The 26396-nt window shown below is 41.7% G+C and overlaps 1 long non-coding RNA gene across 4 annotated transcripts; it reads right to left on the reverse strand.

Moving 5' to 3' along the window:
• Window positions 1-238: 238 nt before the first annotated feature.
• LOC123581458 lies at window positions 239-23118 on the reverse strand. Of its 4 annotated transcripts, XR_006703744.1 has the most exons (4): window positions 23063-23118; window positions 17791-17917; window positions 2496-2676; window positions 239-1376 (listed from the first exon to the last, which is right to left on the reverse strand). It is a non-coding gene; the product is annotated as an uncharacterized LOC123581458 (long non-coding RNA). The 4 variants fall into 4 exon arrangements; XR_006703741.1 differs by lacking the exon at window positions 23063-23118 and having other exon boundaries at window positions 17791-18072; XR_006703742.1 differs by lacking the exon at window positions 23063-23118 and having other exon boundaries at window positions 239-1146; window positions 17791-18071.
• Between the last annotated feature and the right edge of the window lie 3278 nt (window positions 23119-26396).

A 26396-nucleotide genomic window follows, 5' to 3' on the forward strand; every position in this document is an offset into this window, starting at 1 on the left:
GTTATCCAAAATGGTTGCACAGATTTATATTTCCAACAACAACGTGTAAGAGTTACTGTTGCTCCGCATTTTAGACATCACATGGATTATCTGCCTTCTTAATTTTAACCATTCTGGTAGATGTGTAGGACCTCACTGTGGTGTTAGTGTATATTTTCCTGATGACTAATGAAGTTGATTACCTTTTCATAGGTCTAGAGCTAGTTGAAATCCTCTATTGTGGAGTGCTATTGAAATCTTTTGCCCATTTTTTTTATTGTGCTCTCTTTTATTGATCCATTGGGATTCTTTATAGATTCCAGACATAAGTCCTTTTTTGGATACATGTATTACAAATATCTTCTGCCATTCTGTGCTTTTCCTTTTTATTCTTCTAATCATGCCATTTGATGAACATACATTCTTAATTTTAATGTTTTATAATTTATCAACTTTTCATTTATGGTTAGGATTTTACTGTACTGTTTAAAAATCTTTGACAGAGAAATCCTAGCAGTTGGAAAAAATAATGATCACTTCGTAGAAAACTAAAAATATTTAAAGCAAAAATAGGGCATTTATTCACTTCAGGAAAAAAATTATACTAGAACCAAAACATAATCATAGTTTACCACTTGTTTCAATTGTGAGGATTATTTGCACAATCACCGTAATATAATTAATCAACCCTTGACTGCTGGTTTGTCCAAAGATTATTATAATCTTCAAGGTCTCGGAAGGGGTTCAATAAGAAGTGGCCATCTTCGCAACCTGAAATCTGAACAAATCGAAAGTAAAACAAAAGGGGGGCAGAGAGAGGTTACGATGTCACCTTTATTATAACTGATAGAAGCCAGTTTGGAGGATTTAGCATCAGGTCTTTTCGCAAAGTGGGATGGCTAATACAGAGCCATACTTAGGAAGAATTGTCCCTCATATGGGCAGCACTGGACCAAGGCAAGCTTTCTCTCGTGAGTCTCTGGTGTTGCCCATTCAGCCAACAGGTGATTGTTCTCCATAGAACACCACTAGATTTTCAGAGTTGTCTCCAGAAAGCAGTTTCGTTTAAAAAGGAGGAAAGTTGATCTGTCATTTTTTTTGGTACAAGGAAAACCATTCCAGGCAGTATTCGTGTGGGAGTATGTTTCAATTAAGATACAGCCAGTGCTGCAACAAAACAAATTCCTAAATGTATAATGTTTCAAGCACAATATAAATTGATTTCTTGTTCATGTAACAGGCCAAATCATATGTTCCTCATCAGCGGAGGCAGTTCTGCCATTTTCCACACATGGCTTCCAAGGTTGGTAGAGAAACATGTGAGGGAGGTTTTTATGGGCCAGGCCTGGAAGTGTCACTCATCATTTCCACTCACATTCAGCAAGCCGGAGACCTAACTGCAAAGTAAGATGGGAAATATAGCCCAGCTATGAGTCCGGGAAGAAGAAGAGCCCATGAATTTTGGTGAACAGTTACCAACCCCTGCCACTGGGTGTGGGGTTCATTTGGGCAGAATCTTATATTTATTTCCCGTTGCCTCCTGTGCCTGATACACAGTAGGCACTCAATACGTGCTTGTTGAATGAACAAGAAAGTGGGAAGAGCGTGGGCTTCAAAATGAAAAAGGCCTAACTTCTAATCCAAGTGCTGCTACTTTCTAATTGTATTAATTTAGGCAAGTGACGTGAATTCCCCAAGCCTCAGTTTCTCATCTGAATAATGGAGAGGAAGATAGGTTTGTGGCCTGCTTCCCGGGCCATCCCAGCCAGGTGTGGGAACGGAGAGTGATGAAAATGTGCCAGCAAAGGTAGCAGTTGTGGAATAGGCCTCTTTGACTTCCTCCCAAATGGCTCTGGGAGTGGGGAGGGGGCATGTGACATGGAGCCAGTGGCTGTCTCATGACATTCTTAAAGAGCTATAGTCATCCAAGCAGCCCATGGAGTTGACCATGTCCCTGTTACCCAGCTCTGATGTCAGGGGTGAAGTCTATTGCCCACTGGCCAAGGCCTAGGCTGAGGCTGCAGGTGCCCTATGCCTTCATGCTCCAGGTCACTGTGTGCTCTCTGTGTCTAGTCTCTCCAGAGTCCCGTGGGCTGCACTCTGCCACCTGAGCTGCCCAACAAGGGTGCCTCAGGTCATAACATTCTGCCTCAATAGCTTTCAAGTGAAATGGCTTTGTTTGTTTCTGCTCTTTTGTGCAGTCTCAGGAGGATTAAGGCAAAACCCCCACAGCAGAGTCAGCAGATGCTGTTAGTGACAGGCAGTTAACAATACTCATGACACCTCTCCCACTTCTACCCGAATATGCCCCATTCTCCGTAGAAGGAGCTATTTCTCAGGCCCTCCTTAATTCTTCAAGCACCTGGGTCCCTTCCCACCAGATTTCCAGATCCTGTCCTTAAACTACTGTCTCTGAATTTAGGTTGGGTGGCCACACTGGGACCTTCTCCACCCCCATCTCTATCTGCTTTGTAGGGTTGATGTTGGGATTCAACGAGATAAAGTAGATACAATACCATACTTGGTGTTGGCATCAAGGAGGTGCAGAATAAGTGTCAGTTCTCTTCCTATTCCTTGGGAAATTTCTGGCATCACTGAAACTGATGGTTCCATCATTGGCCCCCTGAAGGGAGGCCCTGGCTACATGCATCTTTGAAGGCTGGCACAGACAGTTTCAGTGCTGCATTGCTTTGGTACCTAGGGCAAGGTCAGCAAATTCACAGTTAACAGGCAGTCTTGGATATAGGACCTATGTTGAATTTTCTAAAATAGGAAACAGGAGGCTGATGTAGGCTAGAAGGGAGGGATATCATGAGAACAGCATATTTACACATATGATTTTTTTCCAATTAGCCACAGATATTTACTATCCAAATGGCTGTGGGAATTACTAATGAGGTGCTACTGTCCTAACAGCTGTTGTATACGAGACCCGCATTTCGGTCCTGCTAGGAAGCCAGAATTAGACCTCAAAATGACATGGCAAAAAGGGAAGAAGTTGTGAAAGAGAGAAAGTATGTAAAATAAACTCATGTCTCAACAAATGTCTTCAGGCTGGAGTAGAGCAGAAGGGAAGAACAGAAAAGGAGAGGTGTTCCCAGGGACCGAGGAATGAGCAGATGAGGGCCCACACTGGGAGGTAGTGGTCTAACTAGTTTGACAATGGCAAGTGTGGGACACTGCAGATGAGAAAGCAGGAAAGCTTTGGGATGTGTTCCATGCGGGACACACTGACTGAAAGGAACAGAAACAACCCTGAGGTCAGAGCTTGAGGTGCTGCGTGGTGCTCCTGAGCTTACAGCACAGAACCAACAGTCAGAAGACCTGCCTCTGTCACTTTGGACAAATTACTTATCCCCTCTTGTGCTGTCTCCTCATTTGTAAAGGGTCTCTACCAGCCTCATAGAAGTTTTGTGAGGCACAAATACAACGATTATGGAGAAAGAGCAGCACAAGCGACAATATCCTGGACAAATGGACACAGTACAGTTCACCATCATTGTTCTCATTGTTGCCCGCAGAGAAGCTAGAAAGGGATAGAGTTTGAGGGAGAATACAATAAATCCAATCTTAATGTTTATTTATTTATTCTGAAAGAGAGAGAGAGAGAGAGAAAGGGAGAACAAGCAGGGGAGGGGCAGAGAGAGAGGGAGAGAGAGAATCCCAAGCAGGCTCCATGCAGGCTCAGCACGGAGTCCATTGTGAGACTGGATCTCATGACCCACAAGACCACAATCTGGGTCAACATCAAGAGTCAGATGCTCAAGCAACTGAGCTACCCAGGCGCCGCTAAATTTAATTTTAAATGTGCTAAGATGTTGGCACAATATCCAGAAGAGAGCCAAATAGCAGCCATTGGGTGGGGGTGGGGGGGGATGAACTAAGGAGTTAATGAGTCAGGGCCATTATATCTGATAAGAACATGTTTCTATAAAGTGTCAAGTCTTCCAGCTTATTGATAACAATTTTGGAGTGTAGACTCAACTGTAGAACTAGGATTTATAATCACTTGCATGGTATCGAAGTATACACAAGACATGTGAGGATCAACGTACTGGTATTCTTGTGCTATGGAAGCCTGGATGTGGCTGCTGCAGCACTAGAAACCCTTGGTTGGAGGCTCTTTCATCAATGTCCTTGAATGTCCACCAATGTGAAATATACAGAAAATAGCAAAAACAAATAAGACTGAAATGAGAAAAAAATGGCATAAGAGTAAGTAGGAAAGAAAGAAAGAAAGAAAGAAAGAAAGAAAGAAAGAAAGAAAGAAAGGGGCGCCTGGGTGGCGCAGTCGGTTAAGCGTCCGACTTCAGCCAGGTCACGATCTCGCGGTCCGTGAGTTCGAGCCCCGCGTCAGGCTCTGGGCTGATGGCTCAGAGCCTGGAGCCTGTTTCCGATTCTGTGTCTCCCTCTCTCTCTGCCCCTCCCCCGTTCATGCTCTGTCTCTCTCTGTCCCAAAAATAAAATAAACGTTGAAAAAAAAAAATTAAAAAAAAAAAAAAAAAGAAAGAAAGAAAGAAAGAAAGAAAGAAAGAAAGAAAGAAAGAAAGAAAGAGTGGGGAGGGGCATCTGGATGGCTCAGTCGGTTGAGCATCCAACTCTTGATTTCAACTCAGGTCATGATCCCAGGGTTGTGGGACTGAACCCCTATCAGCCTCTGCGCTGAGCATGGAGACTGCTTAGGATTCTCTCCTTCTTTTTCCCCACCCTGCTCAAGTGCATGGGCACACACACACACTTTCTCTCTCCAAAATAAATTACAAAATGGAAAAATAAAAAAGAAAGAATAAAGGGGGAAGTAAAAAGAGATGCTGAGTGAAGAATGTTTGTCAATTGGATACAATAATATATAAACTAGTGAAAAAAAGATTTGTATATATCTAAGAATGTAAATTAATGAGCTAGGCTGAGTATTGTGTAAAAAGTGGTGGTGACAACAGGAAACTTACTTTTCCTAAGAAAAACCTATAGGTGATCACCCTCTGTAAAATAAAGTATATTGTATGTGCATAAAAAAGCAACTACAATTTGAATGAATCCCATGAGGGTTCCTGATGAAAAGCAGAGTTCTCTTCATAAAGCAAATGGTCACTCCCATTATTTAAGTGATGAACTGGTTAATTGCACCATTTGTCACCTTGGTAGACCTTTGTTGTTGTCCTCTAGGACTCTTTAGATCAAAATAAGGATGTATGCTGAACCAGAAGTTCAACTAGAGACAAGACATTTTCCACCTTCTCTCCCAAGTGTGTCCTCTTGAGTAAGTCCCAGGAGACACCAACCACTTCTTCCAAAAGTAGTCACACAGCGTATGACTAATGAAGTGAGCCCCAGACTCAGGACCATCCTACCCTTACGGTCTGGGACAAAAAGGTGAACTAGGCAAGCCTAGTTCCCTCTCCTGGATCTTTGCACTAAAAAACACAGCAGTGGTAGCTAAAATTGCCAACTAACATCGAAGAGGCAAGGAACAACAAAAAAGCAGAGTGAGCTATCAGTAGACAGAGGAAAATAGATGTGCAGAGAGAAGCAGAGAAGCCACAAGCCAATAAGATGTACCTCATTCATGCAAGGAAAAAGGCCTTCCCATTTTGATTTGAGTGTGTGGACATCCTTACCATAGTGTACATTTCCAAGAGATAATAGCTGATAATAGCTTCCACTTACTGAGCACTTACCAGGCTCCAGGTGCTGTGTTACCTGCCTTTTTTTCTTTCTATTCTCACCATGTCTCTGTCAAGTAGGCAGTAAGATTACCACCAAAGGCCAAAAGAGACAGAAAAGTCATAAGCCACTAGGGAGTGGCAGAGCATCGATCCAAGTGCCCGACTCCAAAATCTATGCTCTTAACACTGCATTGTGCTCCATCCCCCTCCACACACACCCCCCACCACCACCACCGGCCCCCAGTAATTAGAATAGGCAGACTGGGCAGTTGTCCTTATTCAGAGGCCATAAAGTAGTCCTCTCCTCCTCCCACCAGCTTGAAATGTTAAAACGAATCTTACTAATTTATACCAGGAAAAAGAATATCAGATTGGATTTAAGAAACTACGTTTGCACAGTTGTCTGATAGACGAGGTAGGTGACACACCTGCTCTGGGCTCTTGCCTTCTGGGGAAGGGAAAGGTGAAAGCAATAGAGGAGCTGGATGATCAGGAAATAGAAGAAAAGCTCAGAAAGTCACTCTTAGAAAAAGGTTAAGTTAAACAGTAGATTAAGAGGAAGCCCAGCAAGAGAGTAGCCAGGAGATGCTGATGAGGGAGGATATCAAGAGGCTGAGTGGAATGTGACACATCCTGTGTGGGAGCTGAGTGGAGTGTGACACATCCTGTGTGGGACAGTGAGACTTTAAGTATGTAGGGAAATCAGACCATGCTTCCCTGTAAGCTGGGTGAGCTAAGAACTGGGCTTTCATTGAGACTGAGGGGCACACATTACCTGGTAGAACTAACATCACGAGATAAAGTGAATGAATGAATGAATGAATGATATATTTATTCATAATCATTTATTAAGCAAGCTCTTAGTAGATTGTCAGATAAGTCTAAGTTTAAATCATGAAACCATGTACCTACAATTTACCAGCTTCGTGTGTTATATAATCTAGGATTTCCACACTCCTTAGCACACTAGTTTTGCACTCACACATTGCCTGTGTAAGTTGAGATAAAAGAAATGTAACAGAGACCCTGAAGAGGAGAGGAGGGGAAAGGAGAGGAGAGGAGGGAAGGGAAGGGAAGGGAAGGGAAGGGAAGGGAAGGGGAGGGGAGGTGAAACAAGACAAGACAAGACAAGACAAGACAAGACAAGACAAGGGAAGGGAAGGGAAGAGAAGACAAGACAGGACAGGACAGGACAAGGGAAGGGAAGGGAAGGGAAGGGAAGGGAAGGGAAGGGAAGGGAAGAGAAGAGAAGAGAAGAGAAGAGAAGAGAAGGGAAGGGAAGGGAAGGGAAGGGAAGAGAACAGAAGAGAAGAGAAGAGAAGACAGGGCAAGGGAAGGGAAGGGAAGAGAAGAGAAGGGAAGGGAAGGGAAGGGAAGGGAAGGGAAGGGAAGGGAAGGGAAGGGAAGAGAAGAGAAGAGAAGAGAAGAGAAGAGAAGACAGGACAGGACAAGGGAAGGGAAGGGAAGGGAAGGGAAGGGAAGGGAAAGGAAGAGAAGAGAAGAGAAGAGAAAGGAAGGGAAGGAAAGAGGGAAGTAAGTCTGTAATCTGAAGGACCTGGTCAACTTCTAAAAAAAAAAATGCCCTTTTAAAAAAAAATAAGCTTAAAAAGTGCACCTTCACCCAAGATTCTAACACTATCTAGAGGAGAAAGCAGGAAAAGACCTCTCTGACCTCAGTCATAGCAATTTCTTACTTGACACATCCCCAAAGGCAAGGGAATTAAAAGCAAAAATGAACTACTGGGACCTTATGAAGATAAAAAGCTTCTGCACAGCAAAGGAAACAACCAACAAAACTAAAAGGCAATCAACGGAATGGGAAAAGATATTTGCAAATGACATATCGGACAAAGGGCTAGTATCCAAAATCTATAAAGAGCTCACCAAACTCCACACCAGAAAAACAAATAACCCAGTGAAGAAATGGGCAGAAAACATGAATAGACACTTCTCTAAAGAAGACATCCGAATGGCCAACAGGCACATGAAAGATGCTCAGCGTCGCTCCTCATCAGGGAAATACAAATCAAAACCACACTGGGATACCACCTCATGCTGGTCAGAGTGGCCAAAATGAACAAATCAGGAGACTATAGATGCTGGAGAGGATGTGGAGAAACAGGAACCCTCTTGCACTGTTGGTGGGAATGCAAACTGGTGCAGCCACTCTGGAAAACAGTGTGGAGGTTCCTCAAAAAATTAAAAATAGACCTACCCTATGACCCAGCAATAGCTCTGCTAGGAATTTACCCAAGGGATACAGGAGTACTGATGCATAGGGGCACTTGTACCCCAATGTGTATAGCAGCACACTCAACAATAGCCAAATTATGGAAAGAGCCTAAATGTCCATCAACTGATGAATGGATAAAGAAATTGTGGTTTATATACACAATGGAGTACTATGTGGCAACGAGAAAGAATGAAATCTGGCCTTTTGTAGCAACGTGGATGGAACTGGAGAGTGTTATGCTAAGTGAAATAAGCCATACAGAGAAAGACAGATACCATATTTTTTCACTCTTATGTGGATCCTGAGAAACTTAACAGAAACCCATAGGAGAGGGGAAGGAAAAAAAAAAAAAAAAGAGGTTAGAGTGTGAGAGAGCCAAAGCATAAGAGACTCTTACAAACTGAGAACAAACTGAGGGTTGATGGGGGGGTGGGAGGGAGGGGAGGGTGGGTGATGGGTATTGAGGAGGGCACCTGTTGGGATGAGCACTGGGTGTTGTATGGAAACCAACTTGACAATAAATTTCATATATTGAAAAAAAAAAACAAAAGATTCTAACACTATCTCCTGAAGGAAATGTTTTCAAACTATGGATCATGTAATCAATGCAGTTGCTCTTGACCAGCAAATTACTTTTTAAAAGAGTAAGAACTGTTTAAAATTTTTTGTTTTAATTATTCACACATACACACATGTGTACTAAATTAAGATGTAGAATGTATTTCTTGTTTTGTTATGGGTCACAACAACAACAAAAATTAGAAAAACACTGCCCTCTCCCTGGCTGCCCCATTGAGATTATTTTATTTTCTGCACATGCTCATTTTTACTTTCTTTAGTCTGAATAGTGAAAAGACTTCATCTGTTTTTCAAATATAAAAGTATATTCTAATATTGAATGTGTTTTTCCAAGCAATCCTCCCCCCCGCCCCCCCACAACTGGAGATTCTTCTATTGCCCCAAGGGTCAAAAGTGCCCTGGTTGAGAATCCCTGGACAAGGGCAAGGGAAATCCAGATTCTTGGGTAGTCATAGCAACAGCAATCACAGCAAGGAAGCCCTATAAATCTCTTTGGGATGTTACTGTGTTCATTTCATCACACTATTTCCAGGAAGAACTTGGAGATCAGTGGGCCACCAGGAGTCTTATAAACTGACATTTAGTATCAATGAGTTCTCAGGCTGATTAAAGTTAACAGGTGGTATTTTCAGTATGCCTCTATTCTAGAAATATCAGTATTTTAGCCAGGGTGATCTTTAAAATATTAAATGGCTGCCAGCATGGCTACTGGACAATCTGAACGAATGTTGACCATAGATAACCAATAGGTGAAGTCCACCTGACGGTCACCCTATATTAGCAATGAAGGAAATGCATGATTAGACACCTGGCTGTCCCCCAAACAATATTTGTGATTGTAAGAAGACATCTCAGAGCAAGAGCTAGAACTGGTCAACGTCAAAAGGTATCAATGAAGTTTAAACTATTTTATTTTAATATTGCAGCTAGCAATAATCAGATGTAGTGTGGGAGAGAGCAATACACAGGCGTGAAATGATAAAAGGTCTTCAAGAAAAACAAAGATATCTGGAAGCAAGAAGAAGAAGGTAAAGTAGGTTTTTTTTAAAGGTATAAAAGTCTATAAGGGACAGATGGAAGAGAAAAGCAAAACAGAAGGCTCAGAAGATCCAAGATAAAGAAATGAAGATCATATCTTACTTGATTAGCCCAAGTCTGGAAAAATAAGATAGGAGTAAGAAGAATATATCCAAGATGCCTTTAATGGAAAGAATATATATTAAGGTACAGAGACAGCAAATTGCCTAAGGTTTCCTTTTAAGACATGCAAATACCAGGGAACCCTACTTGCTCTAGGGATCTGGGATCCAGGACTAGGCTCAGAAATGAGGAAAGACTGGCCCGTGGGCTCTAACTGATGGAGTCAAGGGAAAGATAGCAAGCATGGGCAAAGCTGGAAACATGCCAGAGAGTCCCACTGAAGTGCCAGGCCAAAGGATCTGGGCTAAGAGACAGAAATAACCAGGTGCTGGGCAAAGGAACAGGAATTGAGATCCCAGGACAAGGCAAGTGGTTTACAATGACAGGTGGGAGGCAGAGCCTGGGGGTTTCCCAGGGCACTGGACTATCATTGCAGAGGATTTTTACAGGGCTATTTAGGGTGCTAAGCTGGTTTTACATAAATGTAATAGAGCCAAGCCTTAACCTCAGCAAGAAAAAATAGCCACAAAAACAGCAACAAAAATAACTAACTATTCTTTGTACCCATTATGGACCTTGGTTTGAATCTCGGTTCCACCAATTACTGGTGGCAGTATGGGTCTGTCTGACGTGGTACTTAATCTCCCCCTACCCTGAGTTCTCTCTTCTTTGAAAATGCAGAGAAGAATACTTTTACACTCTCTCCCTAGATGATTACATCTGAATACGTACTAAGTGTCTATATATTGACATCTCTCAAATTCACTGTTCAACCCAAAACTCTCCTCGGTTTCAGGCTCCTGCATCCAAACACAGCTCAAACTTAACAAAAGCAAAATGAAATGACTTTTTCAGAGTCGAGGATCCTGGTTCTTGTCTAAAAGTCTTCACCTCCATAAATGGTACCATCACTTGACTCCTTGATTCTTCCTTCTCAATCATACCTAACATCCAATCCAATAACTCCTAGAATAAAATCCAAAATCCTTTCCAAGGCCAAGGCCCATGTCCTATGCCCTTCTATCCTTGCCTTAAAATGAACCTGCCGTGGCCATAAAAATGCCTGAGATCTCTCTAATGGCTTCTGTCTCCCAAATCCCACCCCACTCCCACCCAGACCCTTCCACTTCTCTGCTCCCAGCCGCTGCTCCGCATTGCTGCCTTTCCAGGTTTTTCCAAGCCCTGTTTGGTTACAGGCTCTTCCAATTTTCTCCTAACCCCCCTTGGCATTTATAACCCATTCGGGATGCACTTCCCTGGCTCCACCGGCCCCATACCCAAAGGCCTCGGTGAGAAACACTTGCCAATGTCCTTAAGCTTCAGTAAAATTTGTGCACAGAACTGCATCAGGTGGTCAGAGTGGGGCAGCAGAAAAAAAAGTATGTCGAGAGAGAATGTATTAGAGACCAAAAGGTATAGTCTTTAATGGAAAAATATTGACAGCTCAGAAGGATTCAAGATCATCCTGAAGCTAAGGAGCCAGCACATCCCTGGGCTGGGCTTCTGTGTACTCCTTCTTCCTCCCCCACCTCTTCCCTTTCCCCGCTCACAGCAAAACCACAACGTGCAGCCAGTTGAGTTATCAACCACTAGTACATTCCATGAAGTAGTGCAGTCCATAAAAGGCAGAATGATAAAGCATTCAAATGCAAGGCTTTTTGCCTCGATCCGTCTAATGTGTGGTTCATATCTAAACCTCAGAAACATTCAGGAAGCTGAGAAGCATTATATGCGGTAAGGATGCACAGGGAGTGGGGACACATTCTTCACTGTTAAGGCAGGTTAAAAGTGATGTAACTTTCCTTCCCTCCTTGAAGAAGGTACAAGATACAAATTCAGGAAGTAATCTTTCACGTAGGATTATGGCTCATTTTGTTTATTTTTTTAATGTTTATTTATTTTTGAGAAAGAGAGAGAGTGCGAATGGGGGAGAGGCAGAGAGAGGGGAGACACAGAATCTGAAGCAGGCTCCAGGCTCTGTGCTGACAGCAGAGAGAGCAATGTGGGGCTCGAACTTGCAAACCACAAGATCATGACCTGAGCCAAAGTCAGACGCTTAACTGACTGAGCCACCCAGGCACCCCATGGCTCATTTTAAATGCAGCTTCCAGGTGGAAATTCTTGCATGACTGCTCTGTTTCTAGGCCCTCTAGGATAGCCAGACAGACCCTGGTTGGTTTTTGTTTTTGTTTTTGTTTTTGTTTTTGTTTTTGTTTATATATATAATTTATTGTCAAGTTAGCTAACATACAGTGTATACAGTGTGCTCTTGGCTTTGGGAGTAGATTCCTGTAATTCATCACTTACATACAACGCCCAGTGCTCATTCCAACAACTGCCCTCCTCAATGCCCATCACCCATTTTCCCTGCCCCCTCCACCCCCATCAACCCTCAGTTTCTTCTCTGTATTTAAGAGTCTCCTATGGTTTGCCTCCCTCTCTGTTTGCAACTATTTTTTTCTTTCCCTTCCCCCATGTTCTTCTGTTAAGTTTCTCAAGTTCCACATATGAGTGAAAACATATCTGTCTTTCTCTGACTGACTTATTTCACTTAACATAATACCCTCCAGTTCCATCCACACTGTTGCAAATGACAGAATTTTATTCTTTCTCATTGCCAAGTAGTATTCCATTGTATATATAAACCACATCTTCTTTATCCATTCATTAGTTGATGGACATTTGGGCTCTTTCCATAATTTGGCTATTGTTGATAGTGCTGCAGTAAACATTGGGGTGCATGTGCCCCTTCAAATCAGCATTTTTGTATCCTTTGGATAAATACCCAGTAGTGCAATTGCTGGGTCGTAGGGTAGTTCTATTCTTCATTTTTTGAGGAACCTCCATACTGTTTTCCAGAGTGGCCTCACCAGTTTGCATTCCTACCAACAGTGCAACAGTGTTCCCCTTTCTCCACATCCTCACCAACATCTGTTGTTTCCTGAGTTGTTAATTTTAGCCACTCTGACCGGTGTGAGGTGGTGTCTCAATGTGGTTTTGATTTGTATTTTCCTGATGATGAGTGATGTTGAGCATCTTTTCATGTGTCTGTTGGCCATCTGGATGTCTTCTTTGGAAAAGTGTCTATTCATGTCTTCTGCCCACTTCTTCATCGGATTATTTGTTTTTAGGGTGTAGAATTTGGTAAGTTCTTTATAGATTTTGTACACTAACACTTTATCTAATACGGACAGACTCTGTTTTGTTCATTGTAGTATATCCTCCAATGAGCCAGTGCCTGGCACATAGTAGACACTCATTAAATACATGTGTTATGTAAATGTAACCATTACATGTACCCCAATGCCCTAGCTTCTCCCTGCCTTTTGCATTTTATATGTTGTTGTTGTTGTTGTTGTTGTTGTTGTTGTTGTTGTTTTAGTCTATTTATTTATTTTTTGAGAGGGAAAGAGAGAACGAGTCAGGTAGGAGAAGAGAGAGGGAGAGAGAATCCCAAGCAGGCTCCGCACCATCAGCAAGGAGCCCAATGCGGGCCTCAAACCCACAAACTGTGAGATCGTGACCCAGCCTGAAGTCAAGAGCTGGATGTTTAAGCAACTGAGTCACCCAGGCACCCCTATAATTTTTTTTGTTTTGAAATAAGTATTTCAATCCTCAGAACACACTTGGTCCCTTCAAAATAACTGAGGCAACCTGGCAAGACAGGGACCCAGAGAGCTCAAATGATGAGCACAGACCATCAGAAAATATGCATAGCGCTCTTCACTCTTCTTCTTCATTCTTCATATTTCTTGCTCGTGCTTCTAAAGAGTGCTGGAGTGGACACAGCTTTCCCTCTGATCATACATAGGAAACTGAGGCCCAGAAAGGAAGAGTAACTTGCCCAGTTTTTCTCCCAGTAGTGGCAGTGCCAGAACTCTTTTGGAACTTCGGAAAATGCCTGAGCTAACCAGACTGCAGACTAGGCTCTGCCACTTAGAAATAGCCTGGGTAATATTTGCAATCCCTGTGGGCCTTGTCTTCCTTCACAACAAGGAATAACAAGGGCACATGGGTGGCTCAGTTGGTTGATTTTGGCTTAGGTTATGATCCCAGAGTTGTGGCATCAAGCCCCAGCATGGAGCCTGCTTGGGATTCTCTCTCTCCTCCTCCTCCTCCTCCTCCTCCTCCTCCTCCTCCTCCTCCTCCTCCTCTGTCCCTCTCCCCTACTCTCTCTCTCTCAAATTAAAAAAAAAAAAAAAAAAAGAATAGCAATGCCTACCCACCTCATAGGAGTATTCTATTCAAAGACTGAATTAAAATAGATAATTAAAATAGGATGATATAGGAAAGTGTGTACACAAAAACAATAGTTTCTTTATACCCCTTTACAATTTTGTAAAAATCGTAAAACTTTCTGTTATTTAAAAAAAATTGTTTTGTCTGAAAATAAAGATCACATGCACAATAAATCAGTATTTATAGCAACTTACTTTAAAAAGCATTTCAACAACGGTAATTCTTGTGTCTGGCATATATGTTATCTCCTACGCTCATACGTGTGTGCGAGCGCACACACACACACACACACACACACACACACAGGCATGCGCCTCTCCTTCCTCATTATCCAGCTTGAACTGTCAGCCTGCAGAGAGGCAGCAGACAGGGACCCAGGAAGCAAGGGTGAAGAAGCTCCCACTTCAGATGGGTTCTGAGACAATTTTCCCCTTCCCTCAGGCTGAGATATTCTGCCATCTGTTTTGATTAAACCTTTCAAAATTCAACTTGTGTTTTTCCTTCCATTCCTTTGAAATCTCCTTTAATTCAACAGTCTTTAGGCTTTCTTCCTTCCCTTAACCACCATCTGGTGCTTCTGTTAGAAAGAAAAGAAAAGAAAAGAGAAGAAAAGAAATGAAAAGAAAAGAAAAGAAAAAGAAAACACATACAACAAACACTTTGAGTTCCTTGGAAGAAAGGTATAATGATGAGGATAATTTATTCCCATAGTGAGGCCCATTACTATTTCCATGGCAACAGACTGTGATGTTCTGAACATGGGACTTTGTGATCATCACAAGAACAGGATGGCAAAAGGCCCTGCTCAGACTCTTTGTCCTTGTGGATTCTTTGGGTAGTCACCCTTGGTGGCTCCCAGTTGTCTACAGAATTAAGTCCAAAGGTCTTAACGTGGCATTCAAGGCCTTCTGAGTCTGGTCCAATCATTCTAGGCTCATCATCTGTTAATCCCAGAGCACCTGGTATTCTGGCCATTCTCTACAGCTCACAGTGTCCTAGATACATCACATTCTTTCATGCCTCCATGCCTTTGCCTCTGTCATTTCTCCTTATAATATCCTCCCTCTACTTCTTTTGTTTTTTTTTTAACCTAATGAAATCCTTCTTATCCTAAAGGTTTAGCTCAAATGTTACCTTTTGGATGGATTCTTCCATGGCTCACCCAAACAACACAAATAACTCTTTTCTGTGCTCCCAACGTTTTTCTCAGACAGGTATGATGACATCTCACTTTTTTTTAAAGATTTTATTTTTAAGTAATCTCTACACCCACTGTGGGGCTTGAACTCACAACCCTGAGATCAAGAGTTGCATGGTGGGGTGCCTGGGTGGCTCAGTTGGTTAAGCATCTAGCTTCAACTCAGATCATGATCTCGTGGTTCACGAGTTCAAGCTCCACGTTGGGCTCTGTGCTGCTGGCTCAGAACCTGGAGCCTGCTTCGGATTCTGTGTCTCCCTGTCTCTCTGCCCCTCCCCCACTCATGCTCGCTTGCTCTCTCTCTCTCTCTCTCTCTCTCTCTCTCTCTAGCTTCAACTCAGATCATGATCTCCTGGTTTATTAGTTCAAGCTCCACGTTGGGCTCTGTGCTGCCAGCTCAGAACCTGGAGCCTGCTTCAGATAATCTTTGTCTCCCTGTCTCTCTGCACCCCCCCCCCCACTCATGCTCGCGCGCGCGCACTCTCTCTCTCTCTCTCAAAAATAAATAAACATTAAAAAAAAGTTGCATGCTCTTCCAACGGAGCCAGCCAGGTGTCTTGACACCTAACTTACAAAAAAAAGTTATGTTTATATCTCTTGTATTTGAATTTGGATTATTTGCTGTTGGGATCTGTGCCTGTTTCATTTTTTATACCACTCCAATTATTTCACGTGATTTCTCAGAATGTCCTAAGGGTTATATGGGCAGGCATTTTATCTGCATTTTACCATTAAGGTTTGGAAAATGTAAGTGACTTTGATAGCTAGCTAGTGGCAGAGCCAGAATCTCACTGATAGAATGGGAGGAACGTGGACTTTGGAGTCAGGCATATTTGGGCTCTACCTGAACTTCCCTTCCTCTCTAACCTTCCATTTCTTCACCTGTGAAATGAAGAGCACATGAAATCACACATGTGAAGGTGCTTGACATATAATCACTACTCAAGTCATGTTAGTTTTCTTCGTTCCCCTTTCTAGTAGCATCTAGAAGCAAAACACAATTTTTCTTCCATTTTTGTTTCCTAAATTTTTATAAGGTGCTGAAATTCAGATGAACAAGCAAATGAATGTCTTTAGCATCTCCTAGAGAAAAATCTTTGCTTTAATTCCCTTATCCGTAATCTGCTTCAATAACGGAAGCTACCTAGTAGAGTTGTAAACATTAAAGGAAGCAACCTATAGATACATGAGGCTCTCAGCACATTGTTTGGCATGGAATAAGTACTTGGGATGTTTGCGATTACATTATTACTATTACCTCATTAGCATTAGCATTATTTTTTTTTTTTTGCATGACAGAACAATAGGCCATGGGAGAATTACAAAAATTAGCAAGACTGTCTCACGACTCTGTCTTCAGGCTTTTCCTACGGCAGCCTGCCTCTACTCCAGACTTCTGCACAGTCATTTCCTTCTATTAGATTGGAGGTTTTAGATAGGGCTTCTGTGCCTTATCTGCAATTCTTTTTGTTGGGTGGACCCAAAACAAAACCTTTCAGAGAAGAAGGCTTCAGTAAAATGCTGAAAGGTATTTCTCCAAAGTGAGCACTAACAAAGCCTCTGGCTTTCTCGCCATCATTAAGATGTTAATTTTCAAGGGGTACCTGGGTAGTTCAGTCAGTTGAGCAGTTGAGCTTCCGGATCTTGATGATTTCAGCTCAGGTCATGATTCCGGGGTCATGGACTTGAGCCTGTGTCAGGCTCCACAATGAGTGCGAAGCCTGCTTAAGTTAAGATTCTCTCTCTCTCTCTCTCTCTCTCTCTCTCTCTCTCCTTCTGCCCCTTTCCCATACTCTTCAAAATTAAAAATTAAAAATTAAAAAAAAATTTTAAGATATTAATTTTCAGTGGTAGCCTATTGGCAGGGGAGAGCCATTTTTTTGAAGGTTGTACGCATCTATAGGTCACTGGACCGAGCTTTTTGATCCTTTAGACACTTAAACTTGTAGCTTTTCTATGTAATGTCTCCTCATAGAACATACACAATTCCCAGGTTAGAAGACAGACAGACAGTTCCTGATCTCTGGGGAATGTGTCTAAAGAAATTGCGTCCTGGAAAACATATCCACCGGGTATCAAGCACAGCACCACCCAGATGATCCAGGGGCAGGATTACTTAGATAGTCATTCAGCATATACTTTATGGAGTACCTCCTTCAGTTTAGGCTCAGTGTTGAACTGAGCAATACCATGAAATCCTGCTTAGCAACCTGCAGTCCCTTCTCCCACCCCCCATCACCAAATCAACCACCTAATGGGAAAGAATATTACTACCTTCAGATAAGGGAAATATGGTTCAGAGTTTTTAAGTGACTTGCCCCAATATCACAAGCATAAATGACAGAAGAAGGAGTTAAACTTAACCCAACTGTCTAAGATGCAGTGCTCACACACTCCCTGATACATCTCCCTGGATCCTGGGACCACTTACAGATTCTCCAAGATTCACTGCTGGGGATCACACCCCAGTGGCAAGTGCTGGCCCGTCTGTCCCCTTTCTTACGGTCTGTCATGCTACGGTTAGAATCAGAGTTAGCTTTGTTGGCTCTCCTTCTGGCCAGCACTTAGACTATGGTCTCTGGTCTGTGCCTTCTTAGGAAGGCACACTCAGGGTGCAAAGGATAAGAGGGAGGAGATTTGTGGTGTGTCCTTTAATTGCTTCCCTTTTAGAACTACCCCCCCCAACTTTTTTTTTTTTTTTTTTTTTTTTTTTGGTTACAGCTGGGGTAGGGTGGGGGGCATTGATTGTGACTCACCACACACTTTGAGAGGCTCTGACTCATCTCAGCGCTGGTGTTCTTCCAACTCTGTTCAGAACACTGTGGGTGCCCTTCCCCAGCTGCCCAGAGCAGCCAGACCCGTTCAGATGTGCTTGCTTCAGCCCTAAATGACACCAAGTTCATTAGTAAATTAGACACACACACAAGAATCAAAGACTCCCCAGCAACCAACAGGGCTTAGGCAAGTTTTAGACTGCGTTGAAGCCAAGATTAATGTGCAATACCATTAGAATTAATTAACTGCTTTGCATTCAAGCATGCAGTTTACATTTGCATTGGTAGTATTATTGATAGTTAAAGGTCTGTCTTAAAGTTAAAAAACTTACAAACATTAACTAGAAATATTAAATATTAGTAGTTGAAAGTTAACCATAACTTTTTAAAGTTATCTAGAAGACAAAAGAGATGAACTTCTCTCTATTCATTATTTTATAGAGCGGCATAATAAGATATTCCTCTTGAGTTTGGGATCAGATCACATTTATCAAAAGTTAAGAAGCAAACTTTAACTGCTTAAAGAATTACACTTTTGGCTGTTCCCGGGAAGCAAATCACAGGTGTTTCTTCAAGTACATAAAGGGCTCCAAGTTCATTGAATTGTTCCTGATTGCTATTTCAATCACTATGCAGTAACTCCATTTCCAAAAGGAATTTTGCATTCGGTAGAATTTGGGCGTTACACTGTCTTTTCTTTCCACGAGCCTGTTCCGGGTCACTCTCCAGCAGAGTTTTTCCTGCATATTTATTGTCAAGAGCACTTTGTCCCGTTCTCTGATCCCTTTGCTTACTCTAACTTGTAAACTTTCAATTTCCAGCGTTTATCATGTTCTGTGAGGTGGCTTTTCTAGGAGTATCAAAAAATGGTCTCCCCCTGCAGTGAGTACCCTGTATTACAAGGATGAACAACTTCCTTTTGGGGAAAGTTGGCTGTATCCCCACTTTTTTTTTTATTTTTCTTTTTACATTTATTTATTTTTGATAGACAGAGAGAGACAGAGCACAGTGGGGGAGGGTCAGAGAGAGAGACACACACACAGAATCCGAAGCAGGCTCCAGGCTCTGAGCCGTCCGCACAGAGCCCTACTCAGGGCTCGAGCTCACAAACCGCGAGATCATGACCTGAGCCGAAGTCGGACGTTTAACCGACTGCGCCACCCAGGCGCCCCTGTATCCCCACTTCTAAGAACAGATGTTTGTATGTTTTGATGAAGCCCCATCCAGAATCTCCTCCGACTCTCGCTTCTTTTGACATCAAGCTTCTTGTTTTCTACCTGGTCTGATACCTTGTACTTTTCTTACCGTACGTACCTCTGCAATGCCCATCTGCAGAGATACGGTTATAGGCGGATGCTAGGATTTTTGTTACCTCCCTTGGCCACATTTTTTAAATGTTTCCTAGTAACTTGTGTTCTGCAAGAAATGAAACAGAGCCATGGTTCTGCAGAAACTTGATAATGTCCTCCCTAGAGAGCTCCCCATTGCTCAGCCTCTCGGGGACCAGCCACAGCGACCTTCCCTCCTGGTGAGGGCCCTCCGCTCTCTCTCTCGGATGTTTTAGATGTATTTGGAACCAGGCAGTTTGGTAGGACAAAGGATGTTTTAAGGATTTAAAGAGAAAAGAAGCCGCCTACATTGAACTCATTCCCGTGCCGATGTTATTACAGTCCTTGCCTCTGACACCGCATGTGTTCTGGCTTTTAGCAGGATTGTTCTCCAGCTTTGCTCTGAAATGTAAAGCCCCATTGCCCACTGCAAGTCTTAATGAAAAGCAGCTCATAAGCAAGTTACGTAACCTAATTGTAATCCAGGGATCAGCTTGGTTATATTATTTAAAGAAATAGCATCCATTTTCTGTGACCTGATTTAGAAAAGAAACCGAGGGAAGAAAAAAAATACCCACTTCAGCACTCAGCTCCCTGCGCTCATTCTAATGAGAACCCTTGTAAATAATTCAGAAACAGTGACTTTTAAGAACATTAAACCCAACTTAGCTCAGGGTTACATCTCAAAGCAGCTTTAGCTGCTTAAAGCAAATTATAAGCGATCATGAAATATGGGCCTTATTTCTGTGGATAATTTAGTCACTTAGTAAGTTTAATTTCCTCATCAATTCCCCACACGTGGAGTCGACTAGAGGCAAGATGCTAGGGGGTGCTGAGACGCACAAGCCCTGCTCTCAGGACGCTTACAATCTCATTAGGGTTAATAATAACGTACCATCCCTGGTACATTAATTGGAACAAATGTATCGTAGTAATGTAAAACGTTAACACTTAGGTAAAAGAGGGTTGGTCGTTGGTGGGGTGTTTGCAGTAACTGTACAATTTTTGCAACTTTTTTTTTTGTAAATCTAAAACTATTCTAAAATTAAAAGTTTATTTTTAAAAACCTGGATAGGGAAACAGTTGGGTACACAAATAGAAACGCATCCATGCTTGTTGCCTGGTTTATAGAAATAAAACGAGTCCTGCCTAATAGGCAGCTTCATAAGTACTATGATTGCTTTGTGAACTTCAAAAGCACGAGACTGGATTAATCATAATCCTGATTCATGTTAATAATGTGCCATGAATCAAGGACTATGATTCGTCCTTTGGTCCTTGCATAAACTTCATTGAATTGATTGATACTCTATATAATCTATATAATAATACAATAAACCACTCAGATCCAACTCTCAACCCGTGAGCTAAAAGGCCTCCATGACTTACATTGACCTCCGCGTTCCTCTTCTATCGCATCCCCCAAATGCCTGCTCGGTAGTAACCGTCCTCTTAAATTTTGCTTTTATCATACCCTGGGTTTTTTTCTTTTTAAGTTTATTTATTTATGTTGGAAGAGAGCATGAGTGTGACTGGGGGAGGGCGAGAGAGAGAGAGAGAGAGAGAGAGAATCCCAAGCAGGCCCCATGCTGTGAGCACAGAGTCCGACTGGGGGTTTAATCTCAGGAACCGTAAGAGGGTGACCTGAGCCGCAAATCAAGAGCTGGACACTTAACCAACTGAGCCCCCCCAGGCACCTCTATCATACCATTGCTTCTCTGTACATTTTATTACACATATGTTTGGGCCAAGACTTTATGCCAGTTTTATTTGTTTTTGAACTTATACGTCATCTTCTGGGACTTATTCTTTTGGCCCAACATTATGTTCCTGAGATTTATTAATAATATGATTATAGTTAATGAATTTTCACTGTTGTATAATATTCAATAGCAGAAATATACCACAATTTATTTAACCACGTTTACATTAATTTACATTAACCATATTAATCAGTGGTTTCTAAAATTTTGCGACGACAAACGGGTTCTGCCACAAACACACACATGTGTCTCCTGGAAAATGTGTACTGATGTGGCCGTGGAACTAGAGCTTTGTGAGACTGAACAGTCTTAAAACAGTTTAAGAACTAAGGCAGAACAGTTCACTTATGGAAATTATGTTATACATGTCCAGGGAAGAGCATATAATATAAATTCTTCACCTTTGAGGCAAAGCATAATAGGAATGATACACTAATTCCATGTCAGTTAAGATTTGATTTGTTTGTACCATAAAATCAAAATGAATAGTGGCTTAAACATCCATGTTGCTCTCGTGGAAGCCATCCAGAGAGCAGGGGCCTAGAAGCGTGGATGGGCACATCAACAAAGTCGTCATGGATCCTGGCTTCTTCCAGCTTTCCAGTTTGCTGTCCCTGCAGCGGGACCTTTGTCTACATGATCCAAAAGGGCTTATCAACTTTTAGCCACTACATCTGCTTCTCAGTCGGTAAGGACGAAGAACAGAGGAAAAATGCACATCTCCTATTCAAGGACCCTTTCTCCAAATCGCACGTGACATTTCTAAGGACATCCCATGAACCAGAAGGTAGATACATGGCTCAAACCTAGTTTCAAGAGAGGCTGTAAAACGTAGTATTTATTCTGGGCATCCCTGTACTCAGCTAAAAATTCTATTACTAAAGAAGAATGGAAAAAAGGACTTTGAAGACAATTAGCAGTCTCTGAGAAAATTGTCACAGCTAAACTGAGAGCAGAAAGGAAAGCAACCCAACAAGGATTTATGTTGAAAAGTACAAAGAAAGAGGCGCCTGGGTGGCTCAGTCGGTTGAGCGTCCGACTTCGGCTCAGGTCATGATCTCGCGGTTCGTGGGTTCAAGCCCAGCATCGGGCTCTGTGATGACAGCTCGGAGCCTGGACCCTGCTTCGGATTCTGTGCCTCCCTCTCTCTCTGCCCCCCTGCCCCCCAAATTACACTCTGTCTCTCTCTCCTTCAAAAATAAATAAACATTAAAAAATACTTTTTTAAGTACAAAGAAAAAATAAATACTCATAATATCACCACCCAATGGTTACCAATTACCACCATTAACTTTTTGAGATATATTTTGCAACTTTTTCATCCATATATACAGCCATGTACATATCTCCAGTATCTCCACAACTATACCTATATTTCTATAAATATATCCACACATTACTTTTAAAGGAACTATTTTAATTATTGCAGTAAGTCAAAGAGAAAGATAGCTAGGTTGGTTTTCCCCTTTAAACTCTTAATAAAGTTCACAGGGAAAGCAACATTGGGGTAACTACAGGAAAGAGGATAATGTGTCCTGTAATTGCATGTTTATATTTCTCAGAGTTGCTAAATGCAAAATAAGTTTAGCTGCATACAGTGTAGCCTGGAATAAGGATTCAAAGGTGAATTTAAGGGGTACCTGGGTGGCTCAGTTGGTTAAGCATCTCATTCTTGATTTCAGCTCAAGTCATGATCCCATGGTTTGTGAGATGGAGCCCCTCACAGGGCTCTGCACCGACAGCCCAGAGCAGGCTTGGGATTCTCTCTCTCCCTCTCCTCTGCTCCTCCCCTCCTGAAAGTAAATAAATAAACATTTAAAAAATAAATAAGTAAAGGTAAATTTGAAAGGAAAAATGATTAGCCATTCAAGAAAAAGTGCGGGCATGTCTTCAATAGGGCAAGTGGCCAGGAAAACTAATGGACACAAGAACTCTGGGGAAATGCATCAACAAGAGTTTCCTAAACCACAGATAGGGAGAACAAGTATCAATAACTAGATTATTTACTTCTAAGAATGCCCTACCAGATGAGCATGAAAGAGGTTCTTTGGGGTTCTTTTCTCCGTAAAAGAGCCCCCTAGAGAGTGAACCAACATGGCATATGACCTTTGGTCAAGAAAAAGAACATTTACATAGAGCTGTAAATTCATTCAATAAACTTACTGGGACTGTGTTCCTGTCTCCACAGAGACTGTAGTACAGGAGGGGAGACACAAGGTAAAGGTAAGTTGACATTTAGTGGGCGCCAGACATTGTACTAAGCACTTTACATGCATTATCAAGTTTAACACTTATAATAATCTATTCTTATTCTTATCCCTCTCTGACAGATGAAGAAAATAAAGCTGTAGGTAAGGTAACTTGGTTGCAGTCACAAAGCTAGTAAGGGGCAGAGCTGTGATTCTACCCCAGATCCATCAGATTTTAAAGCCCCTGCTCTGGGCCATGACAACCCAAGTAGTTAGTGTTACGACAGAAGGTTGTGCAAAATTCTGAGGCAACACATAACAAGCATCAAATATCTGCCAGAGGAAAACTTGTAAAGCAGCACAAAAGTGAAAAAATGTGAAGTATAAATATAATGTCAGCAAGTGTTGAAATAAGATGAATGTAAGCATTGATAAACGAATGGAAAAGACAAGATTTCCACATCAGAGCCTAGTAAGCCTGGATTTTAGAAGCAGTCTTTTTGTTTTCGCGATTCACTGCATAATTCAATCCTATATCACCTAATATCTTTATCCCTATTTTAGTAGTTAATCATACATGGACACCTTATCAAGCTATCTTTTCTCTGTGAGCTGCCTCCACATGTAGACTAACTATTGGCCATAAAAAGCAACATACAACATGTTTGATTCTTTTCTCTTTTTTGTTTTTCGGATCCTTCACTGAGGTACACATTATCATACTAGGCACTGAGTACGTATATGAGTTGAAGTGATATCCATTTATTTAAGGTTGATTCAACGTGGTAGATAGAGAAGATACACAAAGAAGACCCAACATATGGATAATAGAGAGTCCTGAAGAATGAAAACAAAGTACTAAATAGAAGAAATATTTAAAATTAGAATCCAAGAAAAATGTCTAGAAATAAGAAAAGATTTGAATCCACCTATTGAAAGGAACACACAGAGATGAGACTGGAAACTAGACAGGCACCCGGTCATGCTGGTCCTTGTAGGTCACTATAAGAAATTTAAATTTTGTTCTAAACGCAGTAGGAATCCTTTGGAGGACTTTAATCAGAAACACCATTGATTCCACAAAATGGAGAAGTAAAAATGTGTGTGGACCTGAAAAAAAATGAAATATGAGCATTAAGACATGGTTGTGCTTTACAACACAAGGCCTTTCTGCTTCCACTTTAACTGTGGCAATTTTCCTACATTCCTTCCTGCATGGGACTCCCCCCCCCCCCGGCCCACCTTTTCTTTCCATTTATCAAGGTTCTACTCATGAAGAGATTAACGTTATGCCAACCTTTTTGGCATGAAGAATTGGGAAAGAATGGCAAGCAATTTAGGGATTAAGAGTGTGAAATGAGAGCGGGAATTGCTGAGATAAAGCCCTAGAAAGCAATCCCAGGTGAGAGGCACAGGAAGGGACTAGGGAATCGGAAACCTGTTGCTAAGGTAGAAAAAGCTAAAAATTAAAGTGCAGCGTTGGGGGTGAAAGAGTATGAGGAAGCATACTCAGGAAACAAGGCTCAGGACAAGGCCTAAACCTCTTTATGTTCAGCAAACCCTGGAATATCAAAGCCTCTATTCAAGGGAAGGTGGTAGAAATGGAATCAGAGAAAGACACAATCAGGAAGATTTTGAAAGAAAAAAATTAATGCTTTCTATCCAAATCTATACTTTGGTGAGTGTAGAAATGTTAGGGGCTTCCCTGTCAAACTTGCCATTTTAATATCACTGTTATTTGTTTTTCATACTCTCTGTATTCTTAATTTTTCATTCTCTACCTCTCAGATTAAATGTAATTTCCTGTATGATTAAAGTTCTCATGTGGAGTGTTTTGGTGAGAACAGCATGGGTATCAAGCTATTGTGGACCAACTTCCACACTACAAAATATCAAAATGCTGTATAAAATAATACAAAGAATTTAATTAGTCGAGACTGAGAGAAAGAAGGGAAGAAAGAAAAAACAGAAAGGGGAAACTTTGCCAAGAACAAAAAGTGGGTTGAAAATCAGAGCAGTAGACTCCAATTATCCTGTAGTAACCGGGCAAAGTGGGATACTGGACCTGGTTATAAGGGCATGGGGCTGGAGGCTGAGGATTGAACATCCACATAGGGAAAAATACATGACTTGAGAAAGGCAGGGTGTCGGAACTGGGACCTGGCCAAGATGGTCTATTAAATTTATGGAAAGGGAACTAAAGAAAAAAAAGGGGGGGCATCCCAAAGGTCCCTGTGCCTAATACTAGATATATTACGTGTCCAACAGGGGAATAAAAACTCTAGACTATTCAAATGAGGGTGTGGGAATTCATATTTTTAGTGCCCCTAAGGTGTGGAAATTCCCAAATTGGTCTAGGACTCCCAAAATTTGTCAAGTCCCAGCAAGAGAAAATATAAAACATCAGAGCAAAGTGGCTCCCACAGTTCAAGGGACTAAAATGAGAAAGAAAAAAAAAAAAAAAAAAAGAACATCCTAGATCCTCCAAAATGAGCTCATAATATGCAAGAGAGACGAAGAAATGAGCCAGCATGAGATGGAGCTCACATGCACAATGGGAAGAATGTGTGTGCTATGAACTACATACAACAGCAAATCAGAAAGAGAATACTAGATATTTAAGTTAAAATGATAAAGGGGTTGACACCAAAAACATGATCCTTAAAAGGAAAAATTGATAAATTATACCTCATCAAAACTGAAAACTTCTGCTCTCCAACAGGCCCTGTGAAATAATGAAGATAAGCTGCAGACTGGGGAAAAATATTTGCAGACCACATATCCAACAAAGTACTTGTATCTGGATGATATAGGAACTCTCAAAGCTGAACAGTAAAAACAAAAAAATCATTTAGAAAACGGGCAAAAGACATGAACAGACATTTCACCTAAGAAGATATACAGCTGACAAGCACATGAAAAGGTGCTGAACATTATTAGTCGCTAGGGAAATGCAAAGCATTACAACAAGATATCCCCACACACCTATGCGAGTGCTGGGGAGGATGTGGAGAAGCTGGATCGTTCGTACAGTTCTGGGGCCCTTAAATGACACAGCCACTCTGGAATACAGTTGGCTATTTCCTTTGAAACCAAACATGAAATTATCATGTAACCCAGCAACCGAACTCTTGAGCATTTGTTCCAGAGAAACGAAAACCTGTGTTTGTACAAAACTTGTACGTGAATGGTCATAACAGTTTTATTCATGTCGGCATAAAACTGGCAACAACCTAGATGTCTTCAACTGGCAAAAGTTTAAACAACTATGGTATATTCAAACCGTAGAATACTACTGAGCAAAAAAA

The sequence above is a fragment of the Leopardus geoffroyi genome, chromosome A3 (assembly GCF_018350155.1).
Source record: "Leopardus geoffroyi isolate Oge1 chromosome A3, O.geoffroyi_Oge1_pat1.0, whole genome shotgun sequence".
NCBI classification, from domain to species: Eukaryota; Metazoa; Chordata; class Mammalia; order Carnivora; family Felidae; genus Leopardus; species Leopardus geoffroyi.